The following is a 20,788-nucleotide window of genomic DNA, read 5'->3' as shown; positions in this document are numbered from 1 at the left end:
CTATTATTTTAACTATGATGAACAAATCATTGAAGAACTTAGTACTAAAAGAATAAAAAATAATAACATAGATCGTAGCCCAAATAGTTACGAGTACAACGCATATAACTAGTAGTAGTTACTAATTAAGATGCAATTTAATATTAATAATATCCATTCAACAAAAACAACATAAATTGTAACCCCAAATAACATAAAAGAAACATTCTACTGCAATTAAAACAGGGATTTTTGTCTAACAAATTAGGTCAAGTCATAGTGTATCACAATCCTAATGCTCGAGACTAATATGCAAAAGTCAACAAAAGTAAATTTGACTCAAAATAATTTCCAAAAATCTATACATGATTAATATATAGTTTAAATATCGTCGTTTTATATTTTTAAATATTTTTAAAAGATTTATTAGAGTAATAATATAATTTATTTATTAATAAATAAAATTTTATATTAAATTTATGCAATAAAATATACTTTTATATATATTAAGTAATAAAATTTATAGGGTTCATTTAAAATCATAAAGATAATATGATAGGTATTATTAAAGTAAGTTATTACACGTAGTAAAATATGTTTGTATCACATATTTATTTGATAAAATAATATCTATAATGATAGTAAGTAAAAGTTATATTATTTTGTAATAATAATAATTATTATAAAAATATCAATATTTATAATTACTAAGATAACATTATGATAAAACGATAATTCTAATTATGATAACTTTAATATTTACGATAATTTTTAATATTATCTTTAAAATAATAATTCTATTTAAAATAAAAATAATAATGATATTTTATAGTAACAATGACATTTCTATTAAAATGATAATTTTTATTAAAATGATAGTTTTAATACTAACGATACTTTTAATAATAATAGTAATGATAAAAATAATAAGAACGATAATTTTATCTAAATCAATATCTTATAATATTTAATTTCATCATGATACTCTTACTCATTACTTCCTAATCGTTTCGTTTAATAGTTTTTAATCGTCTTTTATATCGTGTTCATAATAATAATAATAATAGTAATCAAAATAATTAGGTGTTACAAATATTTGTTTTAATTACACTAATATTAATAATGATAGTTACTATAACATTATTAACGATAATACTAATAATTATCTTAATGAAAATATAGTAATAATAATAATAACAATAACAATAACCATTTTTAAATAATGATATATATATTAATAATGATAATAATAATAATAATAATAATAATAATAATAATAATAATAATAATAATAATAATAATAATAATAATAATAATAATACTAATAATAATAATAATAATAATAATAATAATAATAATTGGATAATAATAATAATACTAATTATAACTTTAACGATAATAACGATAGTAATAATAAAAAAAATAACAATTTTTAATGATAAATCCCTTTTATTGATAAAGATAATAATAATGATAATAATAAGATAAAACTAGAACGACGATAAAAACGACGATAATAATAATCATTTTTAATAAAAATATCGAAAATTCAATTGATTATAACTTCTAATCCGTTCATCGAAACCATTCGATATCTAAAGGAAAAGTTCTTAATTTTTCGCTAGCTTTCCAAAGACATGCATATCTTATACCTTATCTCAACCGCAAGTGTAACTAATTCAATATTCAACCTAACCTGTCTAAGGGCAATATCAAAAGTACAAGCATGCATAATCCTAAATACTCGAGCACTAGTCAGGGATACACTATTAGTATGTAAAAGTTAAATTATGAGTACTCACGTATCAATATTGAGATTCAATATTGTAGAAAGGTACGTAGACGCAACGGAAATGATAAACACTATATTGACCTCATGAGCATACCCATGAACCATACTCAATCACCTCCATAGCTATAACCCATAATTTCCTTAATCCTATCCTACTCGAAAAACAATTTCGAAATCACTCGGACAGCACTCCGTCGTAATATTTTATGTATACTAATAATATCTTGAAATAATACGGAGTAAATATATATATGTAAATCGATTGAGAGAGTTTAGAGAAAAATATTTTCAAGTTTCTATGAAATAATGAAACCTATTGAATTCTATTTATAATAGATTTTTGAATTATTAAAGTGAATTATTAAAGTATGAATTATTAAAGTGAATTATTAAAGTGAATTATTAAAGTGAATTATTAAAGTATGAATTATTAAAGTGAATTATTAAAGTATGAATTATTAAAGTGAATTATTAAAGTTAAAGTAAAGTAAAAATAAAATAAAGGTAAAGTTTAAGTATTGTAAAAGTATAAAACTATGTACGTATAATACGCGTATAAATATATATAATATTAATTTAAATCGTTATATATATTTAATAAAATAAAATATAAATATAAATATCGTTATCTTTATCATACTAGTTAAGTAATGAGTTGTCAAAAGTGGTTCTAGATATTTATAAAAGTTATATACGTTTTAATAATAAAGTTCTTTTTAAACTGAAAACGTTTTTGTACGTTGGAAACTAAATAGATCAATCGAGTCTTTATGAGATTCAATCTTCCACTATCCTTTTTCTAGTTCTCAATGATTGACAATTTATTCTTATTTATAAATCACTTTACCATTTTCCGAATATTATTAAAATGGAAAGATTTCTCAAATCAACGTGGGCCTTTCAACAGAGACTTGTAATCATAATTCAATATATCTGATAATTCAATCATTTGATCTTATCTTCTAATTCCATTGATAAACATTTTGAAACAGATACAATCATATAAAGTATTTAATCTAATATTTTGTTTACGTTTCAAGTTATAATATATATATACACATATACATATATAATCATATTCGTTTAATGGTTCGTGAATCGTTGGAACTTGGTCGAGGTTGAATGAATGTATGAACATAGTTTAAAATTCTTGCAATTTAACTTAACAAATATTGCTTATCGTGTCGGAAACATATAAAGATTAAAGTTTAAATTTGGTTGGAAATTTTCGGGTTGTCACAGTACCTACCCGTTAAAGAAATTTCATCCCGAAATTTGAGTGGAAAGGTTGTGAATGATAATAAGTATGTTTTCATTATGCATACGGGCTGAAAATTAGAGTTTTATCATCAGCGAATAATTTGGATAAACAATCCATTTATATGAAGAGTACGAATGAAGCTAACATAGAAAAGTGAAATGAGTAAGTGTAGATTCATCTTATCATTTGACGTAGATATGATTGATTCCCAGATTTCAAGGGATTTGAGGAAAATCTTCTTAATAAGATTTGGCTCTCCGGTAATCAAGGGAATTAGGATCCGCTTTAAATGCGATCGTCCATTTTAATTGTTCTGTCGGAGATTTTCTTATAAATTCACCTCCTTCGTTTCCTTACAACTCACACCTTCTGTTGATGCATTTTATGCAAGTCCCTAGACATCTACCCACGTCCATTACAGGTACAACAGTTTACAGGCCACCATGATTGCTCGTTATTATCCTATCCGTGTTTGTATGTGGTTACAGGAACTGCAGGAACGAGATTTAGATGTTTGACTATGTTAGACTTAGTCAGACGTACGAGTGAAGCCTCACTAGTACGACTGACAGGCTCATACGCACGGTTGATGCTGAGCTAAGTCACAATTACAACCTAAATGAGAAGACACGAGTGAGTGATCACCCGTACGGCTAATGAAGCCAACTCATACGTGTGATGAATGAATCGTATGGGTGAGTCAACAGCAGGGGTATATAAAGTCTTATGCTCTTCATTTTAGGTTAAGCCTCTCATTTGTTACACACATTCAGATCTAGTGAGCTCCTCCGATTCTCTCTCAGTCCAAATCACCCAGGTGGTGAATAATAGCTCTAGGTGTTGATCTAATCACACTTGATTTAGTTGTGGTTTGACTAAATTAATCAAAAAAAAACTTAACCTATTCACTAGAGGGTTTGATTCACTTATTCCGCCATTGTGTGAGTTAAATCTGTTGATTTCTAAGTTCCTAGTCATGTTTCATCACCTTCTATTCTTTCCCCCTCAACTCATATTTTAAAGTATTCATCAATATGATCCATCCAGTTCTGATTCTCGATATACTTCTAACTTTCATATCGGTAATTCTTCTTTTTCATCTACCGCCAGAAGAATCTATTTACTTCTACTATACTCTTGGGTTTATAGTGTTTCTATTTCTCCCGTGTCTTTATATTGCTATATACATCGATATATATGGTTTATAATTTCTGGTTTGTCGTTAGGATTTATATGTTCCCTTATATTTCAAAGTCTCTGCTTCTGTCTTCTATAATCATTATCATTCACAGTTAATGCTCTCTTTTAGTTGCTACAATTTATACCCCAATTTCTATTTCGGAGTTTTGTCCTTTCGTTTCTTCTTCTTGCGATTAAGCACCGCTTGTAATGGTCCAAAATTCACAGATATGAATTTCGGAATGAACATTGTTAATGTTCTAGGAAGGAAATTGTGATGGCACGATCTTGACTTGTCAAATTACTAGAATACCTTGGAAAAGGCCGAATCATCAAGAAATATTTTCTTGATATTTTAGAGGTTAAATAGAATACAAGAGTCGTATAACATGGCACATGGTGATGTTATGATCTGTGAATCATCACGTTCCATTTAGAAACTCAGCATGACTTACTGTAATATAATCACATTGATCAAGTGTCATTATATTATACTAATTCATGCTTCAGTTCTCAACATTACTTCAAAATATTCCTATTTTAAACTTGAATGTTTCAGAATTTAGAAACTAAAATAGTTTCTTTTATGATGTAATACAGATAGCGCGAAGAGGTAAATGATTTCAAATAAGAAAAATTAAGAAAATATCTTCAGAAATATGGAGGATATTTATAATGAAAGATATGATGATATTTTAGAATTTCTAATATCAGAGGATGATGAAGAATATTGTCTGCAGGGGTTTAGAGTCAGGAGCAAGGTATTCGTTAATGACTTCAGCAGGTACTGAATCATTTGGATCCTTTGAAGTCAGGTTCAGTCTTTGTAATTTGTCCACAGCCTCCTTCCTACTTTGCTCAATCCGTTTTCCAGTTCCAAAACTTCTCTTTTTCTGCGCTTTGCCAGCACACTTCATCATTATCATCCAGCTTTTACTGTTTAAAGTCGTTTATAGTTTTTGCTGCTTCATCAGCATTTTTTTTTGGAGAACCAATTCGTAGTTCGGAGTGTTTTTCAGAAACTTCACATTCAAATTAAGTCCAGAAGATAGACGTTATATATACACATATAACTGTTGGCGTAGACATCCTGCGAGATTTCAAAATACTGATTGGTAATTCCCAATGATTCGTATGGCAATTCTCATTACAAGATGCGAATGAGTAAATGATGGGGTTTCAATGAATAATTATAATGACTTTTTGGAGAGGCTAAAGTCAAAGGGTAATGAAGTTGTTGGTACATCTGCTAATAATTTGGTGGAATGTAAAAGGTTCCCTGGTAACGATGGTGTATATCTCAAGGTTATAATAAGGTTAGTCTGACTGAAAAGTCGAAGTTGACTTGCTGGAGCTGTGACAAAACTGGCTACTTTGAATAGGAGTCGCAAAGTTATTTTTGCTAATAAATGCCAAAGAATCTGATGCGGATACGTTGTTTAAACTTTTACTTTGGTTTCAAGAGTTTTTCGGGTACATAACTGTGGGTAACATGTGGTTGGATCATCATCTCGATTGCTCATCATTCGAAGTGTCTTCAGAAATTTTCGAAGGGTTTGAACACAGATTATAATCGTTAACATACATTTGATGTTCTAACACAGTTTTGAAGTCAAAATATAGCTTGTGAAAGATGTAAGGATCTAAGAGTGATGATTTTGGTCATATCTCAAGTTGAATTTTGAGATTTCAAAATCAGAATATGTAATTAAATTTTGAATGAGTATGGTTGTTTTGATTTCTATAAAAGAATGTATATTGTTGTGAAAGTAGGGAGTATAATGGATGATTTGCTGAATCAGATTCGAAGAATGTAACATATTAATTGTGAATTTATATATCTCTCGGGTATTACCTACCCGTTAAAAAAAAATTTCACAATTAATATTTTGTACAAGAGAATTTTATTACAGTCTTTATGAAAATATATATATGTATATTTTCTTCAGATGTAACATAGATTTAATGAGTTAATGTTAAATTAAACTCATTTGATTTACGGTTGGAACTAGAATTGAATAATCCCCAAAGGCTTTAAAAAGTACATAAATTTTACGCAGTATTTCTTTAATGACATTGAAATTATGAATCAATACTTCATTATTTGTTGATGTATGATGTTCGGTTCGTGGAATTCTTGTGAATTTCGCAAAGTACGAATGATGTTATCTGAAAAGTTTCGGGTACATCGATGATGAAAGTGTAAAATCAAATATATACTTGATTTATTATGAATTGGAATTTGTTGAATTGCGACAGAGATTGTAGTTAACGCTGGTTAAGTTGCGGCCGAAGGACGTGTAACACCCGTTTTTCAGTTACACGTTATTTCGAGCGTCATTCGAAATACGAGGCATGTAAGCGTATATTTGGATCCCAAATAAAATTAGAGTTGATGTTCTAAAACCTTACCATTGGATAGTAAATCTCATTACGTTTCCAACGATATTTGGTTCATCAAAAACGGAGCTACGATTTGAAAGTTACGACCAAAACAAGTTCAGTTTCAGGCTCAGTTCATTGGGACTCCGTCCAGACTTTGGGACGCCGTCCAAGAATGAAGGGTGGGACGCCGTCCGGCCATTTTGGACGACGTCCAAGAATGAAGGGTGGGACGCCGTCCGGCCATTTTGGACGCCGTCCAAAGTGCCTGACAGGCCAGCAGCTGTATTTTAATGGTTTTAAAAGAGGGTATTTGAGTCTTTTCACTTGGGGGTCGGTTTTGAGCCATTAAAACTGATCCACTCTCATTCTTATCCCCATTTCACCTTCTCAAACACTCTCATCAAACCTTAGTGAGAGAGAGAGGTTCTAGCGAGAGAGAGTTGGGGAGTTGGAGAAGAAGAAGTGTGATTCGGGTCGGGTCTCAAGAGTTAAAGTTGTTCACCTCATTCACGGCTACGTGGTGGTAGTGTTGGTAAGCTCTAAATCCGAATTTCTTTGTTAAGATTATTGTTTGAGTTAAAGTTTGTGCTAATTAGAGTTATAACCCATTTATTGTGAAGTTTGGGGGTTTTTGGGGAAGATTCATGTATGTAAACCCGAATTGGTGACTTAGGGTTTCAATTGATGGAATTGTTAGTTTGGACCTTGCATGTGTTAGTTAAACCTTAGAACACTTGTGTTGACTTGATTTTTGGGTGTAAACCCTAATCTAGGTCAAAATGGGTCGAATGGGTATTTTGGGTCAAGTAAGCTTGATCCGGTGTCCAACTAAGTTATGGGTCAAGATTTGATGAACCAAGTATATAAATGTTGATTCAAGTGTTAAATGGTATTTTGGAAAGTTAGTCACTAGCCGTTAGTGATTAAAGATGTTTTTGGGACTTATGTCAAAATGGGTTGACTTAGATGAGTCAAATTTGGTTAAATTGTACTTGTTGGATGGGTCAGAATTACCACCCGTAGTGGTAATTGGTGAAGTCCACTTTATGTGTCTAAATGGGCGGTTTGTGGTGATAGGTGTAAACCCTTGGTTAAGGGTGTTGAAGTTGAATTCTCTCGTAGAGAATGTATGTTGATTGTTTGTATATCTTTATGCGTATTATAGGTAAAAGGTTTGCTCGGTTGCTTTTGGAGGCGATTTACGTTTATGACTTGTGCGGGCAATTCGAGGTGAGTGGAATAATTATATGCGTAGGTATATAATGTATCTATTTGTTGTAGCGTGAAATGTGTAGTGTCGAGGTGTTAAGACACCACGTTTCACGTGAAGAGTGTAGCATCGAGGTGTTAAGATGCCACTCGGGTGTAGCATCGAGGTGTTAAGATGCCACCTAGGAGTGTAGTGTCGAGGTGTTAAGACACCACTCCGTAAAATAATGAGTGTTGCATCGAGGTGTTAAGATGCCACTCGGGGTGATGTGCCGAGGTGTTAAGGTGCCACCCTAGGGGTTAGTGGTGCGAGGTGTTAAGTGCCCTAACGGATGTTATGAACACCGATGGCATTTTCGCGAGCGCCGTTCCCTTGTACTATTGGTTAACCATGGTTATTTGTGTTGTGAGCATATTATATTATTCGAGTTATATTTATATGCGGTTGTTATGCTAGCTTGGGGGTATTGGTGAATTATAGCTTGTTATTGCGACGATAAGCTAATTGTGTTTGCTAGCATGTTTGCGGTATTTGTGTAAGTGATTGCAAGTAGGTATATTATATATGTATGTGTATAATTATTGCATTCACTAAGCCTCGGCTTACCCCTCTCGTTGTTTACCTTTTTACAGGTATTGTGTTATTGATGCTAGCTAGTTGTTAGACTAGACGTGCAGGAGCGGTTGGGCTTGATGGGGTAGCTTTCGGATAATTGGACGCGGATGGGGGTTTTGGTAGTCCCCAGGATTATGCTCTTGGTATCGGGTTGGGTTGTAGAGTTCTAATCCGTCTAAAGAGATAAATGGGTCGAAACTGCTACTTTATTTGTAAAACGGGTCATTGTGAGCCAGGGGTTGTAAAACTTGTTTTTATGGTGGCAATATCTTATTATTACTTAATATGTCATATTGTGAAAATGGTCTCGTTGAAAAGTGTCGGGGAGCGAGTTTTTCGCTCGCGTGTAAACAAAAAAACTGATCAGTACTTTTTAGTTCATTGGGACGCCGTCCCAAATCCTTGGACGCCGTCCCAGTTGTAAAGGTTGGACTCCGTCCCGATTTCTGGACGCCGTCCAGATGGGCAGTCACATAAATTTTATTTTTTTGTGTCGTGTTTTCGGTAAATCAATGTTGGGTTGTTACAGGACGTACATTATTGCATATTTGTAATATGAATTAACCGAGTAGTTAAGATTTACACACAATAGCTTAGCACGAAAAGATTTATTTCAAAATATATATATATATATATATATATATATATATATATATATATATATATATATATAATATACATATAATTTCTTCAGAGGGAATGAGTTAATTCTTCATAACTCGTTGATACAATATACACGTTATTGATTCGTAATGATGTCCACAGGGATTCTTGAACTGACGGAGTTTGTGATGTTATCGGTGTTGTTGATTCGGATGTTGACTGTACTGACGATGCTGGTAACGCTGATCGTACTGTTGATGCTGTTGGTAAAGCAAGTTTAGCTTGTTAATCACACACCATTTTTGTCAGTGTTTCTACTCTTCCTTCTATCATTTTGGTTCGTTTAACTGATTTATGGTTAGGGCTAGATTAGATAATCTCTAAGACTTTAGAGATTACATAATCGCCGCGGAATGTTTCTCCAATGAAGTTATGAATTAATACTTCATCAGTTATTGTTGTTGGTACTCCTTGGTATCTATGGTGCGTATGACGTTGATGCTCGTGGGACATATTGTGAAGTTGAGGTTTACGACGCTGTTGTGGTTGGAGGTGGTAATGGTACTGTTGGCGTTGATGATGGTGATACTGGTGCTGCTGCTGGTGTTTGTAATCTATGCACCATATTCTCCAAAGCTACTACCCGAGCGCGAAGCTCGTTGACTTCTTCTATTATACCGGGGTGATTGTCGGTTCGGATGAGCGGATAAATATAATCTAGAATTTGATGTAGTATATAATCGTGACGAGATACTCTGGAAATGAGAGAGAAAATGGTGTTTCGGATTGGTTCGCCGGTAAGTGCTTCAGGTTCTTCGTTAAGAGGGCAATGGGGTGGATGGAAGGGATCACCTTCTTCTTGTCTCCAATGATTGAGGAGGCTATGAACCCATCCCCAATTCATCCAGAATAGATGATGGCTGATTGGTTGATCCATTCCGGTCACACTGCTTTCAAAGCTGGAGTGGGATTCCATTTCGGAATCCGAGGAACTTGAATTAATGATGAATTTCATTTCGTACGATTGAATAAGGATTTTTCGATATGAAATGATTTTCGGTTATCGTATGGTATTCTAATTACATAGAATATTCATAGATATAGAACAAAAGATTTCGTAGATTACGGAGGAATTTGCGGGATATGTCAGGTAAAGTTTAAAGTAACAGATACGATAAGATATGATTTAGCAGATACGCTAAGATATGAATTTTGTCTATACACTACTCATGCAATTAATGTAGCAAGACGTGTCTAGACTAGTAATGATAAGCAGGTAATTTCCTAAGAATGATAAGCAGATGATTTCCGACTAAAAATGATAAGCAAAACTTTTGACATGCAGACACGGTGTAGTCCAGACTCACTAATGCATCCTAACGACTTATCAGTTAGACACACTAATGCAGACATGGTTCGCTAAGACCACCGCTCTGATACCAACTGAAAGGACCCGTTCATATACATTATAAACGATTCACAATAGTTGATTACATTGCGAGGTATTTGACCTCTATATGATATATTTTACAAACATTGCATTCGTTTTTAAAAGACAAACTTTCTTTACATTAAAAATTGACAGGCATGCATACCATTTCATAATATCCACTATCCAATTATAAATTGATTTAATAATAATCTTTGATGAACTCAATGACTCGAATGAAACATTCTTCGAAATATGCTATGAAAGACTCTAAGTAATATCTTTAAAATGAGCAAATGCACAGCGGAAGATTTCTTTAACACCTGAGAATAAACATGCTTTAAAGTGTCAACCAAACGGTTGGTGAGTTCATTAGTTTATCATAATCATTTATTTTCATCATTTTAATAGACCACAAGAATTTCATTTCCAGTTCTCATAAATATACGTCCCATGCATAGAGACAAAAATAATCATTCATATGGTGAACACCTGGTAACCGACATTAACTAGATACATATAAGAATATCCCCTATCATTCCGGGATCCTCCTTCGGACATGATATAAATTTCGAAGTACTAAAGCATCCGGTACTTTGGATGGGGTTTGCTAGGCCCAATAGATCTATCTTTAGGATTCGCGTCAATTAGTGTGTCTGTTCCCTAATTCTTAGATTACCAGACTTAATAAAAAGGGGCATATTCGATTTCGATAATTCAACCATATAATGTAGTTTCGATTACTTGTGTCTATTTTGTAAAACATTTATAAAAATTGCGCATGTATTCTCAGCCCAAAATATAAAGGGTAAAAAGGCAAATGAAACTCACCATACTGTATTTCGTAGTAAAAATACATATAACGTCATTGAACAAGTGCAAGGTTGGCCTCGGATTCACGAACCTAAATTAATTATATATAATTATGTGTTGGTCAATATTTGTCTAACAAATTAGGTCAAGTCATAGTGTATCACAATCCTAATGCTCGAGACTAATATGCAAAAGTCAACAAAAGTAAATTTGACTCAAAATAATTTCCAAAAATCTATACATGATTAATATATAGTTTAAATATCGTCGTTTTATATATTTAAAAGATTTATTAGAGTAATAATATAATTTATTTATTAATAAATAAAATTTTATATTAAATTTATGTAATAAAATATACTTTTATATATATTAAGTAATAAAATTTATAGGGTTCATTTAATATCATAAAGATAATATGATAGGTATTATTAAAGTAAGTTATTACACGTAGTAAAATATGTTTGTATCACATATTTATTTGATAAAATAATATCTATAATGATAGTAAGTAAAAGTTATATTATTTTGTAATAATAATTATTATTATAAAAATATCAATATTTATAATTACTAAGATGACATTATGATAAAACGATAATTCTAATTATGATAACTTTAATATTTACGATAATTTTTAATATTATCTTTAAAATAATAATTCTATTTAAAATAATAATAATAATAATGATATTTTATAGTAACAATGACATTTCTATTAAAATGATAATTTTTGTTAAAATGATAGTTTTAATACTAACGATACTTTTAATAATAATAGTAATGATAAAAATAATAAGAACGATAATTTTATCTAAATCAATATCTTATAATATTTTAATTTCATCATGATACTCTTACTCATTATTTCCTAATCGTTTCGTTTAATAGCTTTTAATCGTCTTTTATATCGTGTTCATAATAATGATAATAATAGTAATCAAAATAATTAGGTGTTACAAATATTTGTTTTAATTACACTAATATTAATAATGATAGTTACTATAACATTATTAACGATAATACTAATAATTATCTTAATGAAAATATAGTAATAATAATAATAACAATAACAATAACCATTTTTAAATAATGATATATATATTAATAATGATAATAATAATAATAATAATAATACTAATAATAATAATAATAATAATAATAATAATAATAATAATAATAATAATTGGATAATAATAATAATACTAATTATAACTTTAACGATAATAACGATAGTAATAATAAAAAAATAACAATTTTTAATGATAAATCCCTTTTATTGATAAAGATAATAATAATGATAATAATAAGATAAAACTAGAACGACGATAAAAACGACGATAATAATAATCATTTTTAATAAAAATATCGAAAATTCAATTGATTATAACTTCTAATCCGTTCATCGAAACCATTCGTTATCTAAAGGAAAAGTTCTTAATTTTTCGCTAGCTTTCCAAAGACATGCATATCTTATACCTTATCTCAACCGCAAGTGTAACTAATTCAATATTCAACCTAACCTGTCTAAGGGCAATATCAAAAGTACAAGCATGCATAATCCTAAATACTCGAGCACTAGTCAGGGATACACTATTAGTATGTAAAAGTTAAATTATAAGTACTCACGTATCAATATTGAGATTCAATATTGCAGGAAAGGTACGTAGACGCAACGGAAATGATAAACACTATATTGACCTCATGAGCATACCCATGAACCATACTCAATCACCTCCATAGCTATAACCCATAATTTCCTTAATCCTATCCTACTCGAAAAACAATTTCGAAATCACTCGGACAGCACTCCGTCGTAATATTTTATGTATACTAATAATATCTTGAAATAATACGGAGTAAATATATATATGTAAATCGATTGAGAGAGTTTAGAGAAAAATATTTTCAAGTTTCTATGAAATAATAAAACCTATTGAATTCTATTTATAATAGATTTTTGAATTATTAAAGTGAATTATTAAAGTATGAATTATTAAAGTGAATTATTAAAGTGAATTATTAAAGTGAATTATTAAAGTATGAATTATTAAAGTGAATTATTAAAGTATGAATTATTAAAGTGAATTATTAAAGTTAAAGTAAAGTAAAAATAAAGTAAAGATAAAGTTTAAGTATAGTAAAAGTATAAAACTATGTACGTATAATACGCGTATAAATATATATAATATTAATTTAAATTGTTATATATATTTAATAAAATAAAATATAAATATAAATATCGTTATCTTTATCATACTAGTTAAGTAATGAGTTGTCAAAAGTGGTTCTAGATATTTATAAAAGTTATATACGTTTTAATAATAAAGTTCTTTTTAAATTGAAAACGTTTTTGTACGTTGGAAACTAAATAGATCAATCGAGTCTTTATGAGATTCAATATTCCACTATCCTTTTTCTAGTTCTCAATGATTGACAATTTATTCTTATTTATAAATCACTTTATCATTTTTCGAATATTGTTAAAATGGAAAGATTTCTCAAATCAACGTGGGCCTTTCAACAGAGACTTGTAATCATAATTCAATATATATGATAATTCAATCATTTGATCTTATCTTCTAATTCCATTGATAAACATTTTGAAACAGATACAATCATATAAAGTATTTAATCTAATATTTTGTTTACGTTTCAAGTTATAATATATATACACATATACATATATAATCATATTCGTTTAATGGTTCGTGAATCGTTGGAACTTGGTCGAGGTTGAATGAATGTATGAACATAGTTTAAAATTCTTGCAATTTAACTTAACAAATATTGCTTATCGTGTCGGAAACATATAAAGATTAAAGTTTAAATTTGGTTGGAAATTTCCGGGTTGTCACAGTATTGTTAAAAAGGTGTGAAATAAGTGGGAAGATAAAAAATTGAAAGAATCATTAGTTTTAAAAATACTTTTCAAACTAAAGATGGTGGAAGAGGACGAATTTGCCCTCATATGCATTGCACATGTGAGGGTTTAACCCCTCAATTTTGACTGCAGTTAGGTTTGGGCACTAACCACGACAGTTAAACAAAATTAAGGTACCAACTACGAAAAAAATAAAGTTTAGGTGTTGTAATGCAACTATGAACAAACCACAGGTATCAACGGTATAATTTTTTCTAGTTTTTTTTTTATTAATTATAGCAGATAATCTCTATGATTTTAAAATGCACGACGTTGATTCTATATATGACGTTCATTTAATTCTTCATTAAATAAGTACATGTAAATTGCACATGATGAACAACTAGGTAATTTATCCTTGGCGTATACCGTAATATAGGAACGATTCAGTTTCTATCTTCTCTAAAATAAACGATCGATTTGTAATCCAATAAAAATAAATTTAAAAGCTGTGATATGGCCGAAACGGACGGTTTTATTCGTGCAGTGTGGTTAGCCCGCAGGACGTCAGATTCAGTTGATCAAGGTAGCACACAGTGGTTTTGTTTATTTATATTATGCGGGGCTTAAATTTACTTTTACTTTCTAAGATGTAGAAGGTGCAAGTTAACCTAGTGTCGTATTTTGAATAGATTAATGAATTGAAAATCAAGTGGATAATTGTATTTCATTTAAATTACCTAGATAAAGGATAGTAGTTGGTTTAAGCTAAAAGTCCTAAGTGCGGAAAAGTAAATAAGTGGAAGGATATCCGGAGTATGCAGATCAGGGAAATGTTGACCAAGATATTAGTGTTGGGTTAGGGGAAAGGTAATTATGCTTATATTAAAGCTATGCTTGGAATGATGTAGATCTGGTTGGATGAGCCAATTACACAGACCTACTTATCTCTGAACTCTCGGAGTTCTCTTTAAGCAGTGAGAAGTATGTCACTTGGTTGTATAATTGAAAGGTAGCTATACCTTGGAGGTTATCCTCAGTAAAGTACTAGGTTTATTAGTGAGTTGAGCTCTAATCCTAACCCTCGTTATCAGTTTGGTTAACTGAATAACAACGTGTCGTGTTGATTGAACACTGATCACAAACGGAAGGAGTCTGTTGGTTTAAGTTGGCAAAACCGTAAATGAAAACTAAAAACCATGTCATCATACTAATGAGATCATAACAGTTCAAGCATTATACAGCATTACAGTTGATATACTGAAAGTGAAGCAGATAGAAACCTAATAAATACCTAAACAGTTGATATGACTTTATCCTAAGGCAACAATCAAAAAAGAGCATGCAATAGGCTTGGGTCATACAGTGAAAGGCACTAACTAGATCTTAACAGCCCCTAAGAAGTCTCTTCAGAACAATCAATAGGTATACTAGGTCATTCATGTTTCAATTCCTAAGTTCCGTGTCCTAAAAGCGCATTAAATGCCTCTCGGGAACTCCGGCCATACCAAGTTCATGAAATCTTCAGATATAGTATAACCAGGGGTCTTAATCCTATGAAGTAGCTAAGTTCATATAGGTGGACAAGTCCTGATCACAACCTAGGTTGGTCAATCCTTAAGATGCTAGCATACAAATCTATCAGACTTACTAGTTCAGTATTACGACAGTAATCGTACTAAATTAACATAATTACGCTAACCCAAACTTCTATCATGGCAACATACAGATTAATTAAGCTATCATGGTAATATCGGAATGCATTATTAAACATAAAATGTAAGAACACATGTTTAATACAAAAGACAAGCGTTTCGGATAAAAACCTGAAAAGGCTGAAGAAATCTGCCCGAGATCGCAGGGACTTACTGGGATATCCTCCAAAAATAAAAGCTAAGCTAACTACTACTAAAAACTAACTAAAAGCTTGAAAATATAAAGTGAATTACAAATTGAGTGTGTGTTGAAATGGATGGAGAGAGCCCTTTAAATAGACTTGAAATTTGCCTGCAAACGGCTGGCAGGCCATTTGGAAGGCCGTTTGCAGGGGCCGTTTGCCAGGCCAGCCCGTTTGCAGGGGCCGTTTAACTTAGGCTTGTGGTAGGCCGTTTACAAGCCAGGCAGGCCGTTTGGTTTGCCTGGTCAGCTGAAATTCACTGGATCGTAACTTGATTTCTTGTCTTTCCCCGTTTTCGCTCTAGAATCTTCGTTTTAGCTCCGTTTTACTTGATTCTTTTTGCATCGCCTTCGTAATTACTTAATCTACAACAAAAAAGCGATAATTTTGCCGAAAAATTTTGAATCTTTATTGTTTTAGGGCTTAATATTGGGGGTAAAAATGTGAATTTTTGGCCGATATCAAATACCCCACAATTAGCTTTGCTTATCCTCAAGCAAAAAGCGGGAATATAAGGTTCTTTCTAATAGATTCTCCCTTGCCCACCCGTGGATCCTTTTATTATGCCTTCATCAGAAGTCGTCACATCTTTCGAAAGTATTAGAAAAAGTTTCGAGCTTCAATGATTTGGTCACTAGATTTCAATTGCGTCCATAGTGAAAAAGGCGTACTTTTCAACTCTCAGATGTTTAGTGTACATGACCAGACTCCTCACTAGCGGATCACTCATATCCCTCAAGTGTTTAGGGTGCCCTAATTTAATTGTATTGTCGCTCAGAAGCCAGTCGTGTAACAGTTCTCATCATAGGCTTGGTAAAGCATCAATATCTCCGCCGGTTAAGTAAGGACGGCACTGATCTTTTTCCTAGGCATTCTTTCAAGAGAAAGACGGGTTGTAGAGTTTTGTTGGAAATTTTTATGGATTGGTGAAAGGTATCCAGATCTTTTGATTTAGAGAGAATTGATAGATTTCGATTCTTCAGAGTATCCATTTTTGGATAGAGAGTGGCTTGGAATCCGTAAAAAGTTTCTTCGGAAGAGGCGAATTTTGCTAAGACTTTGTCTAGAATTTTCTTTGGCTCCTCCTGTATTCTTCTTTGGGGCAGCTTCTCGGGTTTTTCTTTGCCTTTATTTCTAGATACTTTGCTCTTTCATTATATATATATATATATATATATATATATATATATATATATATATATATATATATATATATATATATATATATATAGGCATACGCTTTCTTCATAACTTTTGTCTTTCGTTCCTGGTGCCCAGAGAAGAAGTGATAATCCACTGAAAATAGGTCTTTGACCTATCAAAAACAATCGGGGGTTCGGAATCTTTTAACAAACGCTTTTGAAGCGAATTTGATCGATCTATCTCTTCATTAATCTCTGGATCTTTTGATAAGTGGAAAGGGGAATGAAGGTGAATGGGTAGTGTATTTTTGGGAGTGAATTTATGATGAATATTTCTGATAAAGATGTTCATGAACCTACTGCTGCTGCTGCTGATACTGGGGATGAATTGGTTGCTGGTTCCACTGATTCTATTGTTAATGAGGAGATTCTTACTGCATCTACTTCTGTTACTCCTCCTATTATCCCCAGTGACACTGCCCTAACTACCGATTTTGAAGTAGTTGATGAAATGGTTATTGAATCTCCTCCTGCTGTTGATGAGGTCATTACTGACAGAGTAGTTGATACTGCCATTGCTGGTGGTACTCAAGATGCTGCTCATGTTATTTTTCCTGAAGAGGTTCTGAAAACTGATGCTACTGGTCCACAGGAACCACAATTGGATGCTGGTACCTCTGCTACTTCCACCACTGATTCTTCTAAGGCTACAGGTTCTGCTGAAAAGCCTAAGTATGTTTGTCAGGTACCAGATCCAGAAGAAGTGGTGCCCAACTTTGTCTACAGGGGAGATTTTATCAACCCCAAAATTGCACTGCTGGTGGATCAGCTTACTATTGATCCACAGAATGCATTGGTCTCAGCCAGCAAGCTACCTGATGAGAAGCTGACTGAACCTCTCTCCCAACTGGATCATCCAGCACGTGAAGAAGTATTTGAGAGGCTGACCACACTGGAGAACATCAATGAACAACCATATTATCATTTCCTTGGTATGGCTCCTGAAAGGACCCGTTCATATACATTATAAACGATTCACAATAGTTGATTACATCGCGAGGTATTTGACCTCCATATGATACATTTTACAAACATTGCATTTGTTTTTAAAAGACAAACTTTCTTTACATCGAAAATTGACAGGCATGTATACCATTTCATAATATCCACTATTCAACTATAAATTGACTTAATAATAATAATCTTTAATGAACTCAATGACTTGAATGCAACGTTCTTCGAAATATGCCATGAAAGACTCCAATTAATATCTTTAAAATGAGCAAATGCACAGCGGAAGATTTCTTTAATACCATACTGTATTTCATAGTGAAAATACATATAACGTCATTGAACTAGAGCAAGGTTGGCCTCAGATTCACGAACGTATCAATATTGAGATTCAATATTGCAGGAAAGGTACGTAGACGCAACGGAGATGATAAACACTATATTGACCTCATGAGCATACCCATGAACCATACCCAATCACCTCCATAGCTATAACCCATAATTTCCTTAATCCAATCCCACTCGAAAAACAATTTCGAAATCACTCGGACCGCACTCCGACGTAATATTTTATGTATACTAATAATATCTTGAAATAATACGGAGTAAATATATATATGTAAATCGATTGAGAGAGTTTAGAGAAAAATATTTTCAAGTTTCTATCAAATAATGAAACATATTGAATTCTATTTATAATAGATTTTTGAATTATTAAAGTCAATTATCAAAGTATGAATTATTAAAGTGAATTATTAAAGTATGAATTATTAAAGTGAATTATTAAAGTATGAATTATTAAAGTGAATTATTAAAGTATGAATTATTAAAGTGAATTATTAAAGTATGAATTATTAAAGTGAATTATTAAAGTTAAAGTAAAGTAAAAATAAAGTAAAGGTAAAGTTTAAGTATAGTAAAAGTATAAAACTATGTACGTATAATACGCGTATAAATATATATAATATTAATTTAAATCGTTATATATATTTAATAAAATAAAATATAAATATCGTTATCTTTATTATACTGGTTAAGTAATGAGTTGTCAAAAGTGGTTCAAGATATTTATAAAAGTTATATACGTTTTAATAATAAAGTTCTTTTTAAACTGAAAACGTTTTTGTACATTTGAAACTAAATCAAATAAATATAATAATTTTGTTTTCCAAAACCAAATATATTTTTAAGAATCATTTTGTTTAAAGGTTAAAATAATGGAAATCGTTATATCATAAAACGTTTTAGAAAAGTAGAATCATATATATTCATAATAGGTTTCAAGTTTTTAAATTACAGTCTGTTGGTGAAGCATGGGATAAAGTTCAAAGGTTAAATAAACGTATGAAATCATCTTAATGAAAAATGTCGAGTTACTTACTTGTCGATATCCAACATCTAAGTTAGTTACACTTCACGTTCTTACTTATAAATCGCTTTACCATTTTCCGAATGTTGTAAAAAAGAATAGATTTCTTAAATCACAGTGGACCTCATAACATAGACCCGTAATCATATCACAATGTATCTGATAAATTAATCATTTGATCTTATCTTCTAATTCCATCGATAAACATATTGAAACAAATACGTTGATGTAAAGTATTATACGTTTAATACTTTATTAATATTCTCAAGTTATAATATATATACATATATATAGATATTTATTTATATGTAACGGTTCGTGAATCGTTAGAATTTGGTCGAGGTTATAATGAATGTACGAAAACAATTTAAAATTCTTGAGATTTAACTTAACAAACTTTGCTTATCGTGTTGGAATAATATAAAGTAAAGATAAAGTTTAAATTTGGTTGGAAATATCCGGGTTGTCAAAGTACCTACCGTTAAAGAAATTTTGTCCCAAAATTTGAGTGGAAAGGTTGTGAATGATAATAAGTATGTTTTCATGATGCATACAGGCTGAAAATTAGAGTTTTATCAACAGCAAATAATTTGGATAAACAATCCATTTATATGAAGAGTACGAATGAAGCTAACATAGAAGAGTGAAATGAGTAAGTGTAGATTCATCTTATCATTTAACGTAGATATGATTGATTTCCAGATTTCAAGGGATTTGAAGAAAATCTTTGTAATAAGATTTGATTCTCCGGTAACAAAGGGAATTAGGATTCGCTTTAAATGCGATCGTCCATTTTAATTGTTCTGTCGGAGATTTTCTTATAAATTCACCTCCTTCGTTTTCTTACAACTCACACCTTCTGTTGATGCATTTTATGCAAGTTCCTAGACATCTACCCACATCCATTGCAGGTACAACAGTTTACAGGCCACCATGATCGTTCGTTATTATCCTATCCGTGTTTGTATGTGGTTACAGGAACTGCAGGAACGAGATCTGGATGTTTGACTATGTTAGACTTAGTCAGACGTCCGAGTGAAGCCTCACTCGTACGGCTGACAGGCTCATACGCACGGTTGATGCTGAGCTAAGTCACAATTACAACCTAAATGAGAAGACACGAGTGAGTGATCACCCGTACGGCTGATGAAGCCAACTCATATGTGTGATGGATGAATCGTACGGGTGAGTCAATAGTAGGAGTATATAAAGTCTTATGTTCTTCATTTTAGGTTAAGCC

This window comes from Rutidosis leptorrhynchoides, chromosome 8 (assembly GCF_046630445.1).
Source record: "Rutidosis leptorrhynchoides isolate AG116_Rl617_1_P2 chromosome 8, CSIRO_AGI_Rlap_v1, whole genome shotgun sequence".
In the NCBI taxonomy this organism is placed as follows: Eukaryota; Viridiplantae; Streptophyta; class Magnoliopsida; order Asterales; family Asteraceae; genus Rutidosis; species Rutidosis leptorrhynchoides.
Note: the sequence above shows the minus strand (reverse complement) of the source record.